The sequence below is a fragment of the Astatotilapia calliptera genome, chromosome 13, assembly GCF_964374335.1.
Source record: "Astatotilapia calliptera chromosome 13, fAstCal68.1, whole genome shotgun sequence".
NCBI classification, from domain to species: domain Eukaryota; kingdom Metazoa; phylum Chordata; class Actinopteri; order Cichliformes; family Cichlidae; genus Astatotilapia; species Astatotilapia calliptera.
The window spans coordinates 31,320,803-31,342,598 of NC_137434.1; the positions used below are offsets into that span (position 1 = coordinate 31,320,803).

Below are 21,796 nucleotides of genomic sequence, written 5' to 3' on the forward strand. Positions count from 1 at the left end.
TAAAGAGGTGCGTGTTCAAACTTTGTCCCAGAATGTGCCAAACGCGACCAAATGTTTACCGACACACTCGTCCCCTCTCGGGCTCCTCCTGCGGTAAACGCAGTGATGCTCGTCTCTCACAGAAACGCATCACTGAGCCTCACGCAAACTGACAAAAGCATTTCCTTCCCCATGAAACATTCACACGTTTTACTCCGAGCTTCATGTTTCCTCTGTGATCAGGATCCTTGCAGGGCTTGGCTCAAATCTGAGGAGTTTCAAATACATGAGACACAGCTCTCCACCAAATGAAACTTTATCATAAATTTCAGCAGCAGAAGTAAAACACTGAGGATAGATGACATGCTCAAGTCCATCTTTGAGACATAAAACTCACTGAAGAGGCAGCTGATCACCTCCTTATGTCCTCAGCACAATGCCTTTCACCTTTCAGAAGAACAAAGGTGTGCCTATTTTTGTAGAATCTGAATGTGTCAGAAACACTGAGCAGGGTTCAAAGCTGCACTTTGCTGCCACTTAAACTGGCCTAGTTTGGTTCACGTTTTCAGCTCTGCTACAAACTCAACAATCTGACTTTAGTTCGAATGCAAAGACTGTACATAAAAGATGGGGATCCAGCTTCCACGCTATCATCATGAGGTCACTCACTGGTTTCTTGGCTTCAGATTTTGAAGCCACTGCATTTGTATTTTGGCCTGTGTTAGCCTGTATGGATACATCACACAGATAACGGCAAGACCTTCTTTGAAATGTGACACAAAGGAGATATTTTGTCATCTGCTGACCCATCCATCCACCCTAACCACCTCTGTCCCTTTTTCAAGTCACCACTAGAGGGCAGTGTCACTTGATGGTAAACCTTAGGCTGTACATAAAAGGCTGAAGTCTGAACAGTAGTGCTCTGGATAATGCCAGAAGGGACTACATTCAGCACCCGAGGGTAAAGTGCTAATGCTAGCAAGCTCTATTAAGAAGATGCACTAATAAACTGTAATTGTGCATCACACAGGCACAGATGTGGTTAAGATACTGATATGAAACTGGACATAAACATCAGTTTCCTGTTCAAGTGCATCGGCTCCATCAACCTGACCTCCCCCCCATCCTTCAGTCATTGTTACAGCTGTCATTAGAGGGTGTGTCTTAAAAATATAAGCTGTAAATAAATGATGGCTGTAGCTACTGTGACGTCACTGGTTTAAGTATTGTGGTCATCACCGTCCTGGTTTTAGCAAGACAGGTAAAGCACTAAGTTATCAGGTAATGCTAGTGATGTCAGTCAAAGAGGCCACGCCCCTATTAGCGCAAATGTTAAGCTTTAATACAATTTAAGCTTTCTCCACCTGTACAGGTGTTACAAAGGTGGTAATTACCCATAGAGACGAAGCAGTTTGTGTGTCAGGCTGTAAACATGTTTATTTCTGGTCTATGGGGACTGACTCACTGCTGGTGCCTCCGCTGGACGTTAGAGGAACTGCAGCTTTTCCTTCCTCATTGGCTTCATCTTTCAGGATTTGATGTTTGGTTTTGCCGAGCCCACAGCTGCGCTTTCTGTTGTTCTAAGCTTTGGAGCCTCGTTTTTTGGATGATATGTCAAATTGTTGGAGCTAACAAGTCGCACAGCGCCGCTCGTATTTCCCCCCAACACACACTCGCAGAAGCTGGAACCCGTTTAAGTGCCTCTTCTGAAGAATTTCATTTCCTCTCCAAAGGAGGATAATCCCTCCTCTGGTTTTGTTCTGCGGCTTTCAGAGGAGATTTTGACCAAACAATCAAAGAAGTACTTTTCCTTGGAAAGCTTAGCGGGAGCTTCTGCTCCCTCAGCGCTGGATGTGCTCAACAGTCATTAAGCCTGTAACGAGGTCCTGCAGCATTTCAAAGTCCGGAGTGGCAGCGTTTTTATGAGTGTTGACTTCACACGCTTGTTACAAAACAAATGGTATTGAGCTTTTGTAATCTGTGACCAAAATCCCCACCAAATGAACAGGATCAGTGCAGCGCCGCTGCTTTCTGGGTCAAATCTGACACCGCCGAGGTCGACGCTGCCCGCCCCACGGTCAGCTCAGGTCACACCGGCCGACTGCGTACACGCAACCTAACGAGGAAAGTAGAAGTACATTTACTCGAGTACTGCTTGCTGACATTCCACTACTCTTTCAGGAGGGCGGAGTCAGGATCTCACCTTAAAAAACCAAACAAGCTGAAAAAAAAATAGATTTCTGACATTTAAATAGTCAGATCTGGACAAATCTCTTGGCTCTCTTATTAGAGATTAAATGAGCGACCATGATGATATTTATAGGCAGTGTTGGAGGGTTTATGCAGAAGCAAACACCTGCTGATGTAATGTACAGGCAGAGTGAAGATCTCTTTACTTCGAGCGCACCTGTTTGGTCTCCTTCACAGTCTCAGTGTCTCTAGTAATAATAGTTCCTGTAACAGCTCCAAAGGCTGCCGTTGGATTTGAGCTGATAGACCCTGTGCACGAGAAAATGCTAACTTCCTCGTTTGAGACCGGATGTGGGGTTGTACATTTCCGGTAGCTTTACTTTGCGGTCAATCGCTGGTGCGAAGATATATCCTCCAAAATCATGTCCAAAGCTCGAAAACGGAAAGATGGCGTTAAGTTACAAAGAGCAGAAGGTGGGAACACTCACCGCTGTTGTGTCATAAAAAAGTCTAATGATCAATTTTGACGTTTAAAGAGTTTAGATCGATCAGTTGTTTGCATCACTCAACACAAGCAGAACTGCATCACTGCAGCAGAAGACACATCGTCCACATTCAGAAGCACATCTCTGTATCGTGACTGGTCTCATGATTTAAACAGGCAAATGTTCAGCATTCAAACTACAGGTGAAGAATAGTCGAACCAGATTCACCAGGTTCACCTTTCACCTCGCTGTTTCACAGATTTTAGTGCAAGTTTGCATGCTTTTTTTTCTCGTGTGATTTCTGAGGATAAAAAAACTGACTGGAATACAATGATGATGAGGAGGAGGAGGAGGAGGAGGAGGAGGAGAGCAGCGTATGTAGGGCAGCCTGCTGGAGGTGGAGCGCGGCTGCAGGGAGGTGACTGAGGCTCTGCTGGTCTTTTAGGAATATGTCGGGTTAAGAAGGATTACAGCGTAGAAGGATATCTGCATGAAAAGCAGAGATGTGGTGCACGTGCTCAGTGCGGTCATGGCAGCCGCAGCAGCAGCCGCGGGGGCGATAATGATGTCAGAGGTCCTCTGAGGTCACAAACCCTGACCTCAGCTGCGCCAACTGGAGCAGAAAACCTGGAGGGGAAGGGCGGGGCCTGTGACCTCACTGATGGCTGGTCGCTCGAATAGACTTTCAGAGGTGATCGCGTCGTTTATATGGCTGACAGATTAAAGGAAAAGCCAACATCGAGCTTTTCATTCTGCAGCTTTGCTTCTCCTCATGGTTTTATGCTTTGATGATGAGGATGAAGATTCAAAAGCCACCATCAGTGTTCAGTTGGGCTGAGATACGAGGACTCTGAAGGAGTTAGCACAAAGTGGGAATCACCAGATTTTTAACGTTTTGTCAAATGCAGAGTGTCGGAATAACAAATATTGCGATTTTGTTAGTTATCTCACGTCACCTTTGATCTTTTTGAGATTGTGAAGCAAACAAACACTCGCTAAAGTCAGTCTGCAACTGAATGCTGCAGAGTTGCCAATCACATGCATTGTGTTTTGTCCCTGGATCATTTTCATCCTCGGTACAACATTCAGTGACTTCTTGCGTCCTGTGGGAGACAGCGCTATCATCCTGTACGCGGTCTGTAGGAGATACATAAGCTCAGTGTGATAAATTATATATTAGCCTCACATGGGTCCTTCTGGCTGCTGTAAAGTCGAGCTTTAACAATACTTCCTAATTCCCAGCCATCACATGCTCCTGATAACTCTGTGCAGGAACATTCTGGTGGCAGAAAAACAGGAAATGAGTAAAAGAAAGTGACGCCCTCTGAACGCAGGCGTTTAGACTAAATTCAGTCATTTCATATCCAGCAGGTTCCAGAAATCTGAGCTGAAACTGAATCTGGCTGCACATCGCATCATACCGCTGTGGTCACAGCACCATGGAGCTGTTATGGAAGTTTATCGATACTGGAGTCTCTTTAATGAACCACTAGGGGGCAGCACCTGTGTTGGCACTCGACAGGAAGTCGAAGCTGGTTTCTGGTGAGTTTACAGTGACTCCTTTTTGGTTCGTACTGGGTAAAACATCAAGTCTAAAAAGGCAGACATGTAATGTGTCAGACAGGAGGGTTTTCCTGCACATGCTCACTGGATGTCGCTAGATTCACACCACAGTCGTCACATCTGGTGAACTCAGACAAAGGAAGCTCATTTCCACCACTTGTGTCTTTGACCTCATTTTTTGGTCACTCCCTGCAGCTCAGGGTCGCAGATCGACGGAGAACCACTCCTGATCAGTCGTAACCAGACTGCATTTTGTTCACATCTGTCTCAGCCCGATCCAGTTGTTGAAAAACGATTAGTTTTAATCACGTGTGAAAAGGTTTTCCTCCCATCCTCGCCTTTCACAATAAAAGCCCCACACAGTGAGTGTAAAATAGATTTTGTCTTTGTTTCATGAACCAAATCCACGTTTTCTTGTTAAAGTTGGTTAAAAATCAGAGCGTGAATCACCTGATCTCTACCTGTGGCTGAGGCTGTGCGTCACTAATGCTGTAATTCTTCCTGCTGTCATTTTCTGATTCCTCAGAGCCGCCTCGTTTGAAACGTCGGCCCTCCACAGGAAGCAGTTGTGTGATCAGAATGAAATCACTGTGTTAATCTCCGCGTGTTGTGTAACGCTGGCAGTGAACACTGTGTTCAGACAGGCGGGATCACTGCATCTGTTTACAGCGACCTGCAGATTAGATGCGACCTCACACTTCAAATAGAGACTAATCCGACGCAACACACACACACAGCGCCGAGCTCCGCGGGAACATTAAAGTCAACGACCTAATCCCCCGAGGCCGAACAGAAACACTTAGAGCCACAATCACTGTCTGTTTAACATCCAGCAACACACACACACTACAGCTGCTTCCCTCTCTTAAAGCAACCAAAATCTTTTTTTTATCACCACACACACACACACACACACACACACTCGTTTTTCTTGTAGCTGATTTGTCAACTTGTTTAAATCATGGATTTTTTTTCTGAGAGCTCCTACCACAGATCAGTGAGATAAAAGTGATAATAGGATCTTAATATTCAGACCTACTTCTTCACTTTCTGAACTTTGTGTTTTAAATGTTCAAAAATTAAAACGGGCGTCCTTCTGCTCCACCTGCAGAATGTTTGCAGCCTGATACGGTGCTCTCTATCGTTACTTCCCCATTTATAACAACCCAGAGGGTTTTATTTTTAACTCACCTGTGTAGGCTCAAATTTAGCATTATTAGGGGCGTGGCCTCTTTGACTGACAACTGAATGATGTCACAGATGACTCTATAGGTGCTAGCTGTCCGCGAGGCTTCGCCTCAGCTAACTGGAGCCCCTGAATTTGACCTCTGTGCTCAGTCTGTTCTTAATAATATTGTTTTAAACAGCACTACATCATCAGCATTTAATGATGTCATATGCTCATTTTTAGCCCTCAAGCATCATAGCAGATTGTTGTCCCTCCGGCTAAACGACCTCCTCAACATGTCTTGTAGTTCTCCAGAGGCCTGGTAATGAACTAATCATGTGATTCAGGTGTGCTGACCCAGGGTGAGGTCTAAAACCTGCAGGACACCGGCCCTCGAGGCCTGGAGTTGCCCACCCCTGGTTTAAAGCCAGCAGCGTTCCTGTGCTATGCACTGCAAGCTTAAACCTGCATTACTTTTAATGGCCACTGGGGGCGATAACTGCGGCTGCAAAAAGACTTCCAGTCTGAGATTATGGGCTCAGGCACATATCTGACACAAGCACTCGCAGCACCTTCAGAGTGCGGTTCGCAGGCAGCATCAGCGGAGACGCTGTATTGGAGGACTTTATGACACCCTTCCACCTGAGGCTAGCTTACCTCAGAACAGGTAACGCCTCCAAGCGATGATGCAAATGTGTGGGGCTCAGACAGGAGATGGGCCAGTTAGAAAGGAGGGCAAACTGACAAAGACAGGAAGTGTAGCTGACAGCAGAATTCCCAGGAATACACCGAGACCAGCTCCATTACGTTCCAGCTGTGATGTAATCGTTCCCACTGAAGACAAAGATTTCACTTCCAAAGACTCTGTGGATAAAACGTTCCTCTGAAACGCTCCTGCTGTGATCTGAACCCATGATGGCAGAAAATGTGTGGAGATGCACAAACACACGATTCCTGCAGAAACTTTCCTCAAAATACAAACAGTGTGTACAATGACCAGTCAAAGCGTAGGTTGGAGCGACGTCTTCAGCTCACAGATACTTTCACAGATTTGAGGCTCATCTCTTAGCTCCAACAACCATGTCAGTATATCTTCATTAGGGATGGGTACCGGTGTCCGGTGCCATGATGGCACCGGTTCTGACATAAACGGTAGTAACCAGACCGAAAAGCAGCGCACATTTCGGTGCTTTATTTCGGTGCTTTTTTTTCCCTGAGCTGTGATACACTTCTAGCCAATCATTTTACGTTTCCGAGGATAGTAGGCGGGGCCAGGTACGTACGTTCTGTTAGAGCAGAGCTACAGATTAAAAATGCCCAAGGCGAAGCGGTCAAAAGTCTGGCTGTACTTCACAGCAAAAGATGCAAACTCAGCAGCAACAAGTGCTTTAAGCTGATACTGTGATACTGTCAAAGGAGGTAACACCTCGAATCTCATGAAACACCTGGAGACGCATAGCGTTTTTTTAAAAGCCGAGAAATGCGCCGTATTTGATAGCTTGCTGCGAGACCTCACACCGAGCACATCTACTGCGGGTGGGTTGCCTGTTATGCAACATCCCCCAAAAACCCGAAGAGGAGAGTCCTGGCCCCTAGCCCTGCCAGTGTAGCAGAAATGATGAGGATGATGATGCAGCAGCAGCCGTTCTTCTCTGCGTGAGTAGCTTAATGTTGTTCGTGTGTAATGCATGTAAGGTGAACTAGCAAACATCATCATAGCTTCATGCAGCTGTCCTCTTGTTTGATGGCAGATACTCCCTTCACCCTGGACAAAAAGGCTAAAATGACCAAAGAAAAAGTGGAAAACAGTTAAACATGAGAGGATTTAAGTTTGTGTTTTTTCCATTGTTTAAGCACTGCTTCCAGCCAAGAGTGATGCCATATATGCCCCATAGCTGCAGAAAAGGCTAACATTGTTATCTTTTTACAAAAAACAGATGAACATGAGAGGTTTTTGGACCAATTTTGTGTTCTCCATTCTTTAAGCACCGGTTTGAGCACCGTTTAAGCACCGGCACCGTTTCAAAAGTACCGATTTGGCACCGGTATCAGATAAAACCTAAACGATACCCATCCCTAATCTTCATAAACTGAGTTACCGTGAGAACAAACTGGTCTCCTCTCATTTACAGTCTGATAAATGTGAGCTGTGACTGTGTTTAGAGAGCAGATGCAATCATGTAAAACTGCAGACAGTTAAAGAGAACACAGGCTGAGGTCCGATGAGGTGCAGTGCTCCCGCTGCAGCAGCAGGGCGGCGACGTTGAGCTGAGTTTGAATGCTGCTCGTTTTGACGTTGATGCTGTTTGACGTCCCGCCGCCTCCTCGCTCACCCACAGTCAAACACTGAGTGCTTCACTCCCATTAACAATGGATAGGGTGTGTGTGTGTGTGTGTGTGTGTGTGTGTGTGTGTGTGTGTGTGTGTGTTTGTGTTTGGCTTTCTGAATGCTGACTCCAGTACTTGATCCTACAGTTACTGTGACGCCGCTGCTTCCATCTTTTCTTGAACTTATTACTACAAGCAGTATTTCAGTAGCACTGCTGGTAGTAATGGTACTGCACACTGGTTATCCCTGTCCTGCCACTGATGAAAAATAACTCACCAGCCACTTCATTAGGTACACTTTGTTATTTTACCTTCAGACTTGTTTGAATTCTTCATTTCACAGATTCAACAAGCAGCTGCAAACATTCCTCAGAGATTTAGCTCTATGTCGACATGACATCATCACCATGTGAATATTTATTTATTTTATTTAGGACAGTGCATGTTAATGAACATAAATGTAAAAAAAAATAATACATGAATGTAAACATACCAGATTATAGCCAAGGGCTAATTTCCATCTGTTGTCCTTAAGCATAAAAAATAGGCATAATAATTCATAAAAATTCATCATTCATTCATAATAAAAACTCCATCACCAAACTTACACATACACACCATTCTGTTCCCAAATAAAACATTAAAACTATACAACTCATACATGATCACACACTTGATTTGTCCATAACCAGTTTTTAAGCTTTGCCTTAAACAAATTGAATGTAGAGCATTCTCCCGTTCCACCACATCCTGTTTCTGGTTAAAGTCTATCGGCCCATCCATCAGCCCCACCTCGTCCATATTCCTTAAAAATAATTGCAGTTGTCACTAGACAATAGTAATCCATAGGATGTAATATATTAATGATGGACGTAGCCACCGAGACACCACCCAGTGGTGATGTCACTGGTTTGATCTGAGACCCCACTGTGGTCATCGCCATCCTAGTTTTAAAGAGCCATACCCCTTTTGGACAGGTGAACCACTAAATTATCAGGTAATACTATGGTAGCTAAGAGGCCCCGCCTTAATAATACAGATGTTGAGCCTTGATACAATTTAAGTTATAAAAACACATGTAGGTGTTTTGAAAGGAAATTATCTATAGAGACCAATCAGTTTGTGTATCAGCCTGTAAACGTGTTTATTTCTGCTGTAAAGGTTTAACATGGGAGTCTATGGGGACTGACTCACTGCTGCCGCCCTGCTGGGCATCAGGGGAACTGCAGGTTTCTTTCTTTAGAATCTATATTTGGAAGTTAGTTTAAACCTTTTTGGACTTAAATATGCCTGAAATATTTAACATTTATAGAGAGGGAAAAAGGCTTTGATTATATTTATATTCTTATTTTGTTCATAATAATTTATCTAAACACATATTTTATTTAAATATGTCCTTTCTTTAAATCATAATTAAAATTAAATATTAGTAATATTAGTAATTCAAATCATATTATTTAATAGGATTAAATAAATGTAAACTGAAAAACAAACTATTCCTTAATTTTAAATATAAATGAAGAATTGAAATGGCACCAAAAAAACGTTTTTCTTAAAGTTGACGAAGAACTATAATTAGTCTTTCACTTAACTAAAATCAACCTGTTAGCATCACACAGTGTCCTGTTTTATCCTGCTTTGTCTCACCTGCAGACAAATGTAATTTACTGAGTTTTAAAACAGTGAACACAAACCTCTGGAGCCTGAGACGCTTTCATTAAAGAGTTATCGGCCTTTAGTCTTTAAAATCGTTTGGCATTAATCATCAGAAGTGCAGATACATAACTCTGTGTTGGCAGATTAATCAATCACAGTCAGCCGTTTTCAGCGGCGATGCGGCGGCAGATAAAATGTCAGCGTTTGAGCCCGGGGCAGTAGAAACAGGAGCAGCTGAGTGTGTGGATGCAGTTTGCTGCACTGAGCAAATCTCTCCAAATTTCAAGTCGATACCAGCTTGAGTTTCCACCGTGTTTCAGCTGCAAATGTCAGCGTGTGTGTGTGTGTGTTTAACAGTAGGTAACGTATTGACTGTGGATGAATGCATGAATGGATGGATGGACAGCTGGGTTGGTTGGTTGGTTTAGCAGGAACAATCGGAGGGCAGCAGGGTTAGCTGTGTTTCCATACAACAGATAACTGCCAGAGGGTTGAGGGGTGTGTGTGTGTGTGTGTGTGTGTGTGTGTGTGTGTGTGTGTGTGTGTGTGTGAATAAGGGGATGGAGAGAGCGAGAGAGAGAAGGGGTAAACAAGGCCCAGAGATCAGAAATCTGAACATGTGACCTCAATATCTCTGGTTTGAAGGTCGGACTGCATGTTGCAGAAAATTGGAGGCAGGATAATAACACGTACGACGTGTTTGTTTTCTAAATATACTTTTAGTTTCAGGTGAGGAAACAGCTGATATCTGTGGAGCACATATGCACTCCGGCGAGCCTCTGAGAATCAGGGTGGAGGGCGTCCATGCTGCGGTCACACAGGGCAGAGTGGAGTCTTTGAATAAAGGAAAGAAATCCAGAAAAGCATCATCATCAAAGCTCATGTCCCCTCCAGCTCTGTGATGAGCTGATCATCTGTAAACGATCCCGGGAGGTGATAAACAAATATTTAAATCTGACCGATGCAATAATATTAACTGTGATCATTTTTTTGAAGTAAATACTCCACAGACCAACCTTCTTCCTTCCACCTGCTCCTCTCAGGTCCTCGCTGTCCTTCAGGACGTGCTGAGTGCTGATGAAGAGGAGGGAGCGGAGGAACCTTTTAAAAACTGAAGGTCACTTCTAACAAAGCAGCGCTTTGACCAGAGAAACAAATCTCACCCTGACTGTGTGCGAAGGTTCAGCTGCTGCGTGTTCCCGGGAGAAAAAGGCCACAACTTCAGAAACATGGTAACACTGCTCAGCATGTGACGTTCACAGGAGATACGTAAAAGTCAAACACTGGATCTGTACGTCTGACAACAGCTTGATACGATAATTATAACCAAGATTATTAGAATAATAATAAAATACACTTGAAACAAGCATTTTATGAAAAGAAATATCCTTATAAATATAATTAATAAAAATAAAGAAGTAAATATCTTCAGTTTTAGAACTCGTTCATCTAACGAGGCTTTGGATGATCAGTGAGAGTCGACTGTTTACAAAAATCAGTGTTTTTATATTTAACACCTGTGCTGTAGATCTGACGATGAAATCAAAGTAAACAAGCAAACGTGCAGTGGAAACTCAGCCAAACAAACTCAAAAGTCAAAACAAAATAAACATAAACACTAATATAAAAAGAAAAACGATGATGACAGACGTTGAACTTTATTTATGGGCAAATTAATGAGTTTCCTCAGATGTGACAGGATTTTGTGTACATGCACTTTTTGTTTACTGACCATATTCAAAAGTGAAGTCGTCCTTCAAAATAAGAGTACAAAGGTGTTTTGGTCCGGCTGCAGAGGCTTTTGTAGGACTGCTGTGACGCTGTCTGCATGTGTCAGGTAGCAAATAAATGATTTTATGATTTTTGTTTTGGAGTTATTCCGTCTTGATTTGGACAGTTTGAGTCTGTGTGACATCTGGAAACATTATTATTACATTCTGTCCGCACTGAGTACTTTGAATCGTTGCCTCGGCCCTTACAGCGCGAGTCCTTCCTCTTCATGTATCTGCAGTCACGTCTCAACTTTTTACTTATTTTTAAGGATTATTTGATCAGAAGTTTATTGTTCTGGGATTTAAGCTCCATCAGCCTGTAGATCTGTGATTGGTCCAAGAGAGGGAGCCAAGAGAGAGAGAGAGAGAGGAGTTTACCCCTCCTTTACCTTCAGATAGCACCCCCCCCCCCCCCCCCCAAACTCTACTGACTGCTCTGTGTGTGTGTGTGTGTGTGTGTGTGTGTGTGTGTGTGTGTGTGTGTGTTTGATGCTCATGCGGACCGACAGCCGAGTCTTCGGGTCACTCTCTGGGACGTCTCGGGACCCCGATCAGTCCTGGCTGAACGCCAGACTGTCTGGGGGGGGGGCTCTGTCTCAACAACACCAACACACACACACACACACACACACACACACACACACACACACACACACACACACACACACACACTACATATCTTCTATTTGCATGTAGGTGCTGTGTATCGTGCACATTAACTTTGAACTCTCTTGTGCAGTAATAACTGCAGACTGCACTGCATTATGGGAAACATGCATGATGTCACTCTAAATGTTTAAATCTGTAGTTTTTTTTGTCAGTTTTGTAGTTTTACTGTCTTTGGAGCACGCGTGTTTCACACAAAGTCACATCTGGACAATATCAGGTAATATTTTAAAAATCTGTTTCTAAATCAGTGGATTTGATCCTGTGAATGACCTTTAACCTCGTCCTGTGGTCATCAACATCCCAGGTACAGGTAGACTGCTTCACGTTAACGTTGGACAGAAGGTGTTTTTAGTGCAGGAAGCACTAACCTCAACTTCTTGTTCACTTCCTGTGATGGAACCAAGCATCTGTGTTTGGATCGTGTCAGCGATGAGGAGCTAGCAACGCCATCCAAGCCACGACTGCAGACTCTCCTGGGACTGGCGCATGCCTGCTGCTACCATCACATGATCGACATGATTGACAGCCACGCTGCCAAAGTGGTCGCAAGAAAAATTAGTTTTGATTTAAAGGCTTTGTTGGAAGCACAGGTGGGTGATGGTCGCTGATGGTGAGAGGTCTTGGTGCTTAACTTCCTGTTTGGGTTTTTTATTCTAGTGTTTGAAGCTTTGAAAGATTTCGTTATTATTCTAACGCTGACTCTGATTTCGTGTCATATCGTTGAGATCCTGCTTCTGTTTGACTCTGTGGTTTTCTGATTGGCTGTCGTGCGATCCTGTGTTTTGGTTCATGTCTCCATTATTGTTTCACTTTGTGGTTTCTACTGAGAAGTTGTTGTTTTTATTTACTGGACTTGGTGCCTCCTTGTCTCTCACATCTTGTTGAGCGTTCATGTCAGTGTTTGTGATGGTCTGCTCCTCCCTGATTGGTTCACCTGCTGGTCATTACTTCCTCACTTGTCCCACTGCAAATTTTGGGAACATATTTAATCTCTGAGATATCTCAACATAGTGAAATACAACTTTTTGGGCTTCAGTTAAAGAAACAAACGTGTAAAATGACACATAATGTTGTTTAAACCTCGTGTTTCTCTCGTCTTTGTTGCGTTTCCATATCTCAGCTTCGATTATCAAAGCAGTTCTTTGGACTTTTATATCTGGTGCTGTGGATTTATTGTGTTTGCCTTGGTAGTATTACGACAGAAATGTTTCCAGTAATGTTTTTATCTAAATATTTATATAGAATATGTATATTCTGTATTTCTTTAAAGTATATAAAATAATATTTGAAATATGGAAAAATTGGACTCACTAAATAGTAAAACAATAATAATATTAATAACAATTGGGAAATACTCCCAAAAGATGTTTTTAGAGCAGATACTGTTGCACAGATTCATTTTGATACTTTCAGTTACCTGGATAAAACTGCATGTCAGAGCATTTTTCGATCATCAGCCCGCTGAGGCTGAAATTAAAAATACTAAAGTCTGATATGTAGCTTCATAATCATCTCTTCAACCACTCAGCCTGTTGATTTATGAATAGTTAACCCCTTTAAGTAAATCCCGTTTTTATGACCTTCCGGGGGGTAAAACAGGATTCTTGAAACTACCGGCTAAACGTTTTCCGTAACAGGAAGTGAAGGTTAGCGAACATCAGAGATGGGCAGTTACTGTAATCTGATTACTTTTTTCAGGTAACGAGTAAAGTAAGGGATTACTATTGCAAAAACTGTAATTAGATTCCCGTTACTTTCCCGTAGGAACGCTGCGTTACTTAAACCGTGATTTTTTTGCGAGAATGTCTCACAACAGTGACGTAAGCGAGTGCGCCGTTCGTGACAACAGCTGTGTGCAGATCAACAATGGATCATATATCGATTGCAGAGAGAGTATGAGCGTGCAGCGTTTAAAGCGTGGAAGTACTGACCTTACTTTGAGTTTGATTCCATAAAAAGTGACAAAAACATTAGTGTCCGCTGTGCGTGGGAAGAAAACTTCTTTTTACAGCGAAAAAAACCCCTAAACTTCCAAACAAGCACCAAGTAGCTACGACGTAATGGATTCTTCCACTGACCGCGGCACACCTGCACCAGGGTAAACCTCCGCCTACCCTGCTCCTGCTTTACAGGTGAAAATAGAGCAACAGGACCGCTGAGGTTTTGACTTTATTTATTTTCTGCTGTGTTTTACTTGCATCTATTTGAAAGACTGAGTGTAAACACAAAAAGTATTTTATTTTATGTGCTGGAATGTGCAGAAAATAGGTTTAAATATTAAACTAATTTCTTCCAGTCAGAGAATGTTGCAGATAATTAAATTTTTGCTTGATGCATAAAGTTAAAAGATTAAAACTAATAAAACAAGTTTTAAAAAGAGACTTTTCCATTTGATTACATTTTGTATGATGATTATGCAGAAAAAGTAGAATTGGGCTGAAAGATCTATCGCTTTATCACCTATTCAGGTTGTAAATCGTGTTTTTAAAAAGTAACTAAGTAACTAAGTAATTAATTACTTTTGAAAATAAGTAATCAGTAAAGTAACGGGATTACTTTTTTGGGCAAGTAATCGGTAATTAGTTACTTATTACTTTTTTCAAGTAACTTGACCAACACTGGCGAACATTAATGGAAAACGCTGCAAAAGCACACAAAACACAACGGAAATAGGAAAAAACACAAGGGAAGTGTTTCTGGGGAGACAATAACCCGACGCACCAGTTGCAGGAACTCAAAACATGGTGGGTGTGTCTTATCATGATTCATAAAATACTGATGACGGATTTTTGTGCTAATAGTTAGGCTAACACACTTACTGTTCATCTTTTCTTTCCTCACAAAATCGACAGATCCTCCGCTTTTAAGTGTCTCTCAGTTCTCAGCATTTTTTGGATTATTGTCTCCCCAGAAACACTTCCCTTGTGCTTTTGGAAATCAGTTTTTTCCTTTTTCCGTTGTGTTTTGTGTGCTTTTGCAGCGTTTTTCTTATTGCTGGTGTTTTCTTTAGTTGCAGTCCGTTTGGCCTCTCAGGGCCACCGTAAGGTTGTCCTAAGATGGCACACTATCTCGTATCAGTTCAGTGACATAAATGCTAAAATGCAGATTTGATTTGAGTAAAACAACATTTTCTACTCAGCCTTTTTGCATTTCCTCATTTCTTATTTTAGCTTGCACATTATTTCTTTCTCTCAACAGGTGAAAAAAAAATCCTCCCCTGAAGTGTTAATGGGTAAATGTGACACTGCAATCAACACATCAGTGCAGGATTTTTACGCCTTCGAGCACGAAATAAAGAGCAAAGTAAAACAATAGTATTCACCTCATCTAATGAGAACCACATGCACCTGCTTTGCTTTGCTAGCTAATATACTGAAAGTAAAAACTAACAAGTAGCTAATTTTAATGTGAGTGCATTTCAATACATTTAAAAACACATTTTTCACTGTCAGTCTTTGAATATTTCAGTATATTTTCCAGTGTGTGTCACATGTATGTGCGCTGTGTAGCAGCACAGTGTAAAATGACAGTACAATGCAGATGTGATGCTGTAAGTCAGTCGAGTGTATTTAATCGTGTTTCTCTGCTTGCATGAAATTAAATGTCATGTTTTCACCTCTTGCAGGTTTTCTGTTGACTGTTGACGATACTCAGACTCTCTCAGGCACTGTGTGCCTCACATTTCCTCATTCATGTCTGTTTAAGCTCTAATTCACACGCACTGAGGTCACACTCTCGGTTTGGAGCATAAAAGAGCAGCGGGACGACGGACATGAGGTTAGATACACAGACAGACAGTCATTAAGACATTCCTCTGCACGCCGAAGCGCTCACTCATCCCTCGGCCTCTTTCTTCTTTTGTATTTCAGCCACACACTCCTGAAGGCTGCTGGGAGAGGCACGGGAGGGCGTCTCTGTCTGGACCTGCGTCGCTATGGGTCTTCAGTCCAGCACTGCACAACAGCAGCAGCAGATTTGGAGGGCGTTTGGCTCGGTTCATCGGCTCTGAACGAGCGGCACCGCGGTGGCTCTGATTGGCTGGCTGGACATCCACTGAGCGCGACTTCAGGTGACGGAGAGGTTTAAGGTAAGACTCGTGTTTTCATACTGAGACAGCAGCTGTTGACTCTCAGCTCAGTCTGGCTGGTGTCTTCGGTGCTGTTATGCTGCTGAAACTTCTGAATTCTGATTGGTTGGAAGGTGTGGATTTAAATAACTGGAAACCTGTAATGGAGGCGATATTCTGCCAATATGAATCAGTGTGCTAGCAACAAACTGCAAGCAGAGACAGCCAGTCCTCAGCTAAGGAGAAGCTAGAGAGCTCAGGTTATTTCTGTAAACACCAGCAACAATCTAAGGAGGACAAACCAAACTGGACACCTCGATGGGTGATGTCACAGTGGTTCAGGCCATCCTTTATATACAGTGGATTAACTGTGCAATTTGGTTCAGATGGAAAGCTGAAAACAGATTGAAGGAGATTAAAAAGAAAAATTCAAATAAAAAGTTACAATTGGTTTTTTGTCAACAAAGCAAATGCATTTTTTCCAGTATCCAGCAGGGGGCGACTTCTCTGGCTGCAAAAACACGATTGTCTATGACAAAATTGATCTATGGACTCTATAAACACTTCCCTGATCATGTTTAATGAATATAAGATGAGTTTGTTTTGTAAATTATAATCCCAAACACCACTTTATTGACACTAAGAGCAAAACAGCAGCGTGTTTTTCAGGTAAGCTACTTTTGACTGATGAAGTCAACATCTAAAAGTCCAGCTGAAGGCTTTTTAAGCAGAACTTTGTTTAACCAACATTTCTGTCTGTTTTACAATTTGTAATATGGCTCCAAACACCAGCTCATAATTATCACCACTGAAACTTAGGGTTTACTCACACCAGAGCACAGTAACCTCCCCGTGATGACCAACAATCAGTGGTTGCATTCAGTGTTTTTGCTGTCACAGACTGATTGGTAGAAAATGGTAGAAAAGCAACCGATCTGCAAACAGTCCAACAATCACTGTCAAATAATTACAGTCTGATTTATAAATGCAGGTTGTAAACAATCTAAGCTGGTCTGCATCGATTAACTCGGATCATCTATGACGTGTCTTTGCAGTAGGGGACTTGACTAAGCTGGATGCCAACTGGTTGTATTCTGGTTAAAGTCCTATAGTTAGTGGTTGGTCTTCGTCACTAAAGCACCCCTGTTTCTCCCTCGTGTGACTGCAGGATTAGCCGGGGCTTACATCTTGTTTTTCTTTCCACCAGTTTTAATAAATTAAACGTTAGCGTTCAACTGCTGAAATGCTCGTTTCAGTGGTGCTCAAGCGGGTTCTGGCAGCACTTCCAGCTACTAATAACTGGACTGTGATTAAATCTGTTGTATCAATTATTTGTGGTATTTTAAATAGCCGATATATTGGCTCACAAATGGAGTCATATTCTTTACCTGAGCCGAGCGTCAGCATCAGGTCACATGATGACGGCCTAAAGGCCTGTGATAAGAGAGCAGGAAGCTAGCAGCTGGTTATTTAATGCAGCGGTCCCCAACCCCCGGGCCATGGACCAGTACTGGTGCCCGAGTCGTTTGGTACTGGGCCGCGAGAATTGAAGCTCAGGTGTGAAATTTATGGTTTTCAGGGTTTTTATCGTTGTTGTTTTTTTATTGTTTTTATCGTTAACTCTGTTTCCCTGTTTTTTTCTTTCCTGTGTGTTATTAATAAATATTTTTTTGGTACTGGTTTTATTTGTAGCATTTATCCGCGACACCTTAAAGGTCAGTCCGTGAAAATATTGTCGGACATAAACTGGTCCGTGGCGCAAAAGAGGCTGGGGACGGCAGATTTAATGTATTGTGAAATATGTCGTTGGTGAGTCCTGAGTGAGCGGACACCAGCTTTCCCGGCTCATCGGCCTGTTTGTTGGCTTTGCCTGTGAATCTAAGCTCACGTCCAGGTGTTTGATGAAACTGCCGCCATTACAGCCCCTACAGAGCTGCTGAGTTTGTGTGGTTTGTTGGTTTGCTGGCAAAGTGGTTTATTTACTTGTATTACACTTTTCTTTTCAGTTCCCAGCCACCAGATGAGTGTAATTTGTTTTTGAACACCACAATTAGATAGAAAAACCATGCATAACTAACGTTTCACAGAATAATGCATAACGCTCTTATCATATTATAAATAACTCATACTGCCAACCATACAGCCCCCCCCCCAAAATGAAACACCTTTCAAATGCAACAATTTTCCAACCCCCGCATCATTTTTAAATCTAATTGTTTTATGTTAATTTTGTGCAGTCACATCTTTTCAGGCCCTGTCTGTGTGTTTCTCCCTCATCCTTTAAAAATCAAAAACAATGCGAGGCCGCGATTTTAAACACGTCGACTTCGAGTCAAACGAAGGTCAGCAGGATGGCATCGTAAACTCTTTTCATGGTGTCGTAGATTTAAATGTGAGGGACAAGGAAGTGAAAGTAACTTAGAGCAACCCCAATTATGAATGATTAAAAAACTTAAAAATTGACAAAGAAACCAAACCTGCAGAAACAAATCAGGGGATCCAAACAGTGGGAGCTCTGAGGAGGCCAACAACAGGAGTTAAAACCTCAAACAGGCTCAAAACTCAATTATATCACAAAAACTCAGCGCAGTAACACAAACCTGGCACCGTGTCATCTTGTGTATTTAGCCGTCGAGTTCATTAGTTCATATCACCCCCTGCAGCCGCTCGGGCCCATCGGGATGGTCTTCACTGTGAGAGCCACGGATCCAGACGCGGCCGCCCAACACTCCCATCCGGCCTTTTAAAAACACCTTTTTCCATTTTAGGAGTAGGACCAGAGTTAGCCTGCAGTCAGGGTTTTTATTCTTCTTTATTTTGTTCATTTTGTTTATATTGTTTAATTTTCTTTGTCGTTTAATGTATGAGATTTATCTGTTTTTTACTGGAGAGCACTTTGGTCACTGGTGTTATTTTTGCTCTATAAGTAAAGTTGGATTTTTAGAGTGAACTTTTTACACTAATGCAAAATTATGTTTTAAGTCATTTTATTAATCTTGCCCACATGAGGTCACACTGGACTCGTGTTTCTCATGATGACAGATGAATTGACAGCTGTGACATGTTGTGATTTGGTGCTGTGTGAATGAAACTGAATTGAATTAAATGTTTGTGTTTGCATCCTGCAGTGTAAGGAACTGTCCCACTATTGCATGTTAAAGCATATCTCAGCATTACAAGTATGATCGATTTCACACCACAATGGACTTTTCTCAGGTTATAAACGTGTTATAAACGTGTAAACAGTGTTGAAGCTGCGTCAAAAGTGTTGCTGGGGTTTGATCGCTTAAGCGAGCCAGAGCTTTGGGCTTACTCCAACACAAAACTGTGGTCTTAAAATGTGTTGCATCAAATTGATAAATAACTGAAAGTATATTGAATTTTTTAGATGTGGCATTAGGAAAAAGAGGAGCCTGGACCTCGAACTAACGTGGACGGCATCACGAGGGTTTCAGTCCTGCTCTGTTTAGGCTTTTTTCATGAACGCAGCTTTTCAAACTCACGTGACTTGACGCTGTTGTCATTGGTTAGTGATTCTAAAAATATTTGCAGCAGTTTATGACGTACGGCTCATACAAACTCAACCGAGAGCTTAAACTGGAAGTAGAAACGGAGAGCTAGTTTTCTGTGATATTCACAACACATTTCACCTGAATAACTGTGCGAATTAGATGTAATATTTATCTTTTGATTACCAATAAAGTCAATGTTACTGGATATTTAAATATGAACAAATATTCTAAAAATCTAAGATCAAATAAAAGCACATTAATACATTTAGAAGCACCAAACATTTAAGAGTCGTAGTTCCTAAATTTTAAGGCTTTTTGTCAATTTTCCACCAATAATTCATTAAGTTGACCTTAAAGAGCTAAATGGATGTAAGCTACATTTTTTTATGGATCGTAGACACGACCCCACTCCACACCCCCACTGAGTTTTATCAGCATAAAGTCAAAACTTGAAAATGAGCTGTGGTGTTGACAGAGGGACACGAATGCACACGAACGCTACCAAAAACAGAACCTACTGATGATAACGATTTCAACAAAGGATTTAAAGAACGTGCAGAACAAATTTTACCAAGAATGGTAATTTTACTCTTTCTCAGTGTAAGCATGCACGTCTTTATTAAAAAGAGCAAAAAATAATAGAACTTGTATTTTATTTACAAAACACGAGCAATAACTGATGTATTCTTCATTAAAGAGAAAAAATAGGAGTGACTTGAAATGAAAATGTGATTTCTATAACACATTTTCTTACACTTAAACAAAAGAGAAACAAAGACATGACCACACGAGCTGTTAATATAGACAAACTTAATGAATTATTGATTAACAGAACATTAAAGCATACACTGCTGAACACGGATATGCACCCAGAGGAATTAAAGATAGGATAGGAAAGCCTGAATAATGCATTGGGATATGGAAACAGTTGTGATGGATCTGAGGTCTACTCTAAGCCAGACTGGATCTAATCCTGGATCTGAGACCCCCCCCCCGACCCGTTCACCCTGCCCACAGTGTGGCAGGTGACTCGTGTGCAGGATACAGGTCTGGTATTCAGCATGTGACAGACAAATATACTGTATTTTACCCCAGCTCAGTCTCTATGTGAATAATATAAACATGCATTGCTACACTCATTTATTCCCTTAAATCCATGAAGCTGTTTGGCACAGTAAACTCTGCATAACTGAATAATATAGCAAAAATAACTTCCCGCCGGCTTCACTTATCTATAGTATTTCATTCTTTATCGGTGCTCCATCACTGCTCCAGATCGCCACTGAGGCACATGATTCGTGGTTGAGCGTGTCCGAAGGAGGCCGACTGCTGCTGCGGTGTTGAAGTTAAAGAAGCGTTGACTTGGAAATACTGGACACCACCAGAATGTAGGAAAAAAGACTAAAATGCAGTCCCACATAAGACGAGACAGCGGGACAGGTTTGTGCTGTTCTATGTTAAAGCAGATGCTACAGGTTTGATGGTTTGGACGGAGCTGCTTTGCAGGCAGGAGAGTTTCAAAGTCTGTGTAATTTATCTGAACATACTCTTTGTTATCTGCAGCCTATCTGTGGACGCTACATCTAGAAATCTATTCACAGACAAGAGCAGAAGCATGTGGATGATAAAACAAACACATAACCACGTATCCCGTCAAACTTAAAGAACACAAACTCTTCCTAATATTCAATTTAATTCACTTAAATTTATATAGAGCCAAAACACAACAGCAGTCACATCAAAGTGGTTTATAATGTAAACTAAAGAGCCTACAGTATCCTTATGGGAACCAACTTATTAATTAATGTCCTCTTTAATGCACATTTGTTTTTGGTCTATCTTTTGAGCTGCCCCGTTGTCGAGGACACATCCTGGGCTTTCTGGATATCTGGTGTGTTTGAGTGACCTCTTTTAGCTCCAAAAAGGAAGGAAATCACAAAAAACACTTTCCCTCCATTCTCAGGAGGAGACGTCTGAAGTTAGGCAAACTACTTTTAAGTCTCTTCGCTGTGTTTTAAGTTTGTTACATTCATATTTTCTGATACTGATCGTCGTTTTCCTGTTACTGAAACACATCTGGATCCCTTTCCAGAGTGTTACTGACACTGGGATGCAAACATGGATCGGATATGTGGACCAGTATAACTCAGAGTTCTTCTGCAGTCTCCTGTTTGGTTTAGCGTGTGGATAGTTGATGGCATCATCAGCGTACATCTGTGAAGTTGTAGCAGGTCGTTCGCTTTAATTCAGGTTGCTAACATACAGAGTAAATAGCACAGGACCAAATATGTCAGCATACTGGTCCATGTGTGAACGAGCTGCTGTGGAACTGTTCAGTTGGGGTCCATGAGGGGGCAGTAGACTCCCTCCTGGACCACCCGATGGTCTGAGGTTGTTTGTGCCGGTGT

The 21,796-nt window shown here is 42.1% G+C and overlaps 1 long non-coding RNA gene across 1 annotated transcript in view; it reads left to right on the forward strand.

Moving 5' to 3' along the window:
* Window positions 1-3,019: 3,019 nt before the first annotated feature.
* LOC113034873 (uncharacterized) overlaps window positions 3,020-21,796 on the forward strand; it is a 54,301-nt gene continuing 35,524 nt past the window's right edge. The window contains exons 1-6 of the long non-coding RNA XR_013901065.1: window positions 3,020-4,196; window positions 10,093-10,302; window positions 10,413-12,027; window positions 12,115-15,113; window positions 15,436-15,587; window positions 15,680-15,897. This is a non-coding gene — a long non-coding RNA (uncharacterized LOC113034873). The remainder of the gene's footprint in view (window positions 4,197-10,092; window positions 10,303-10,412; window positions 12,028-12,114; window positions 15,114-15,435; window positions 15,588-15,679; window positions 15,898-21,796) is intronic.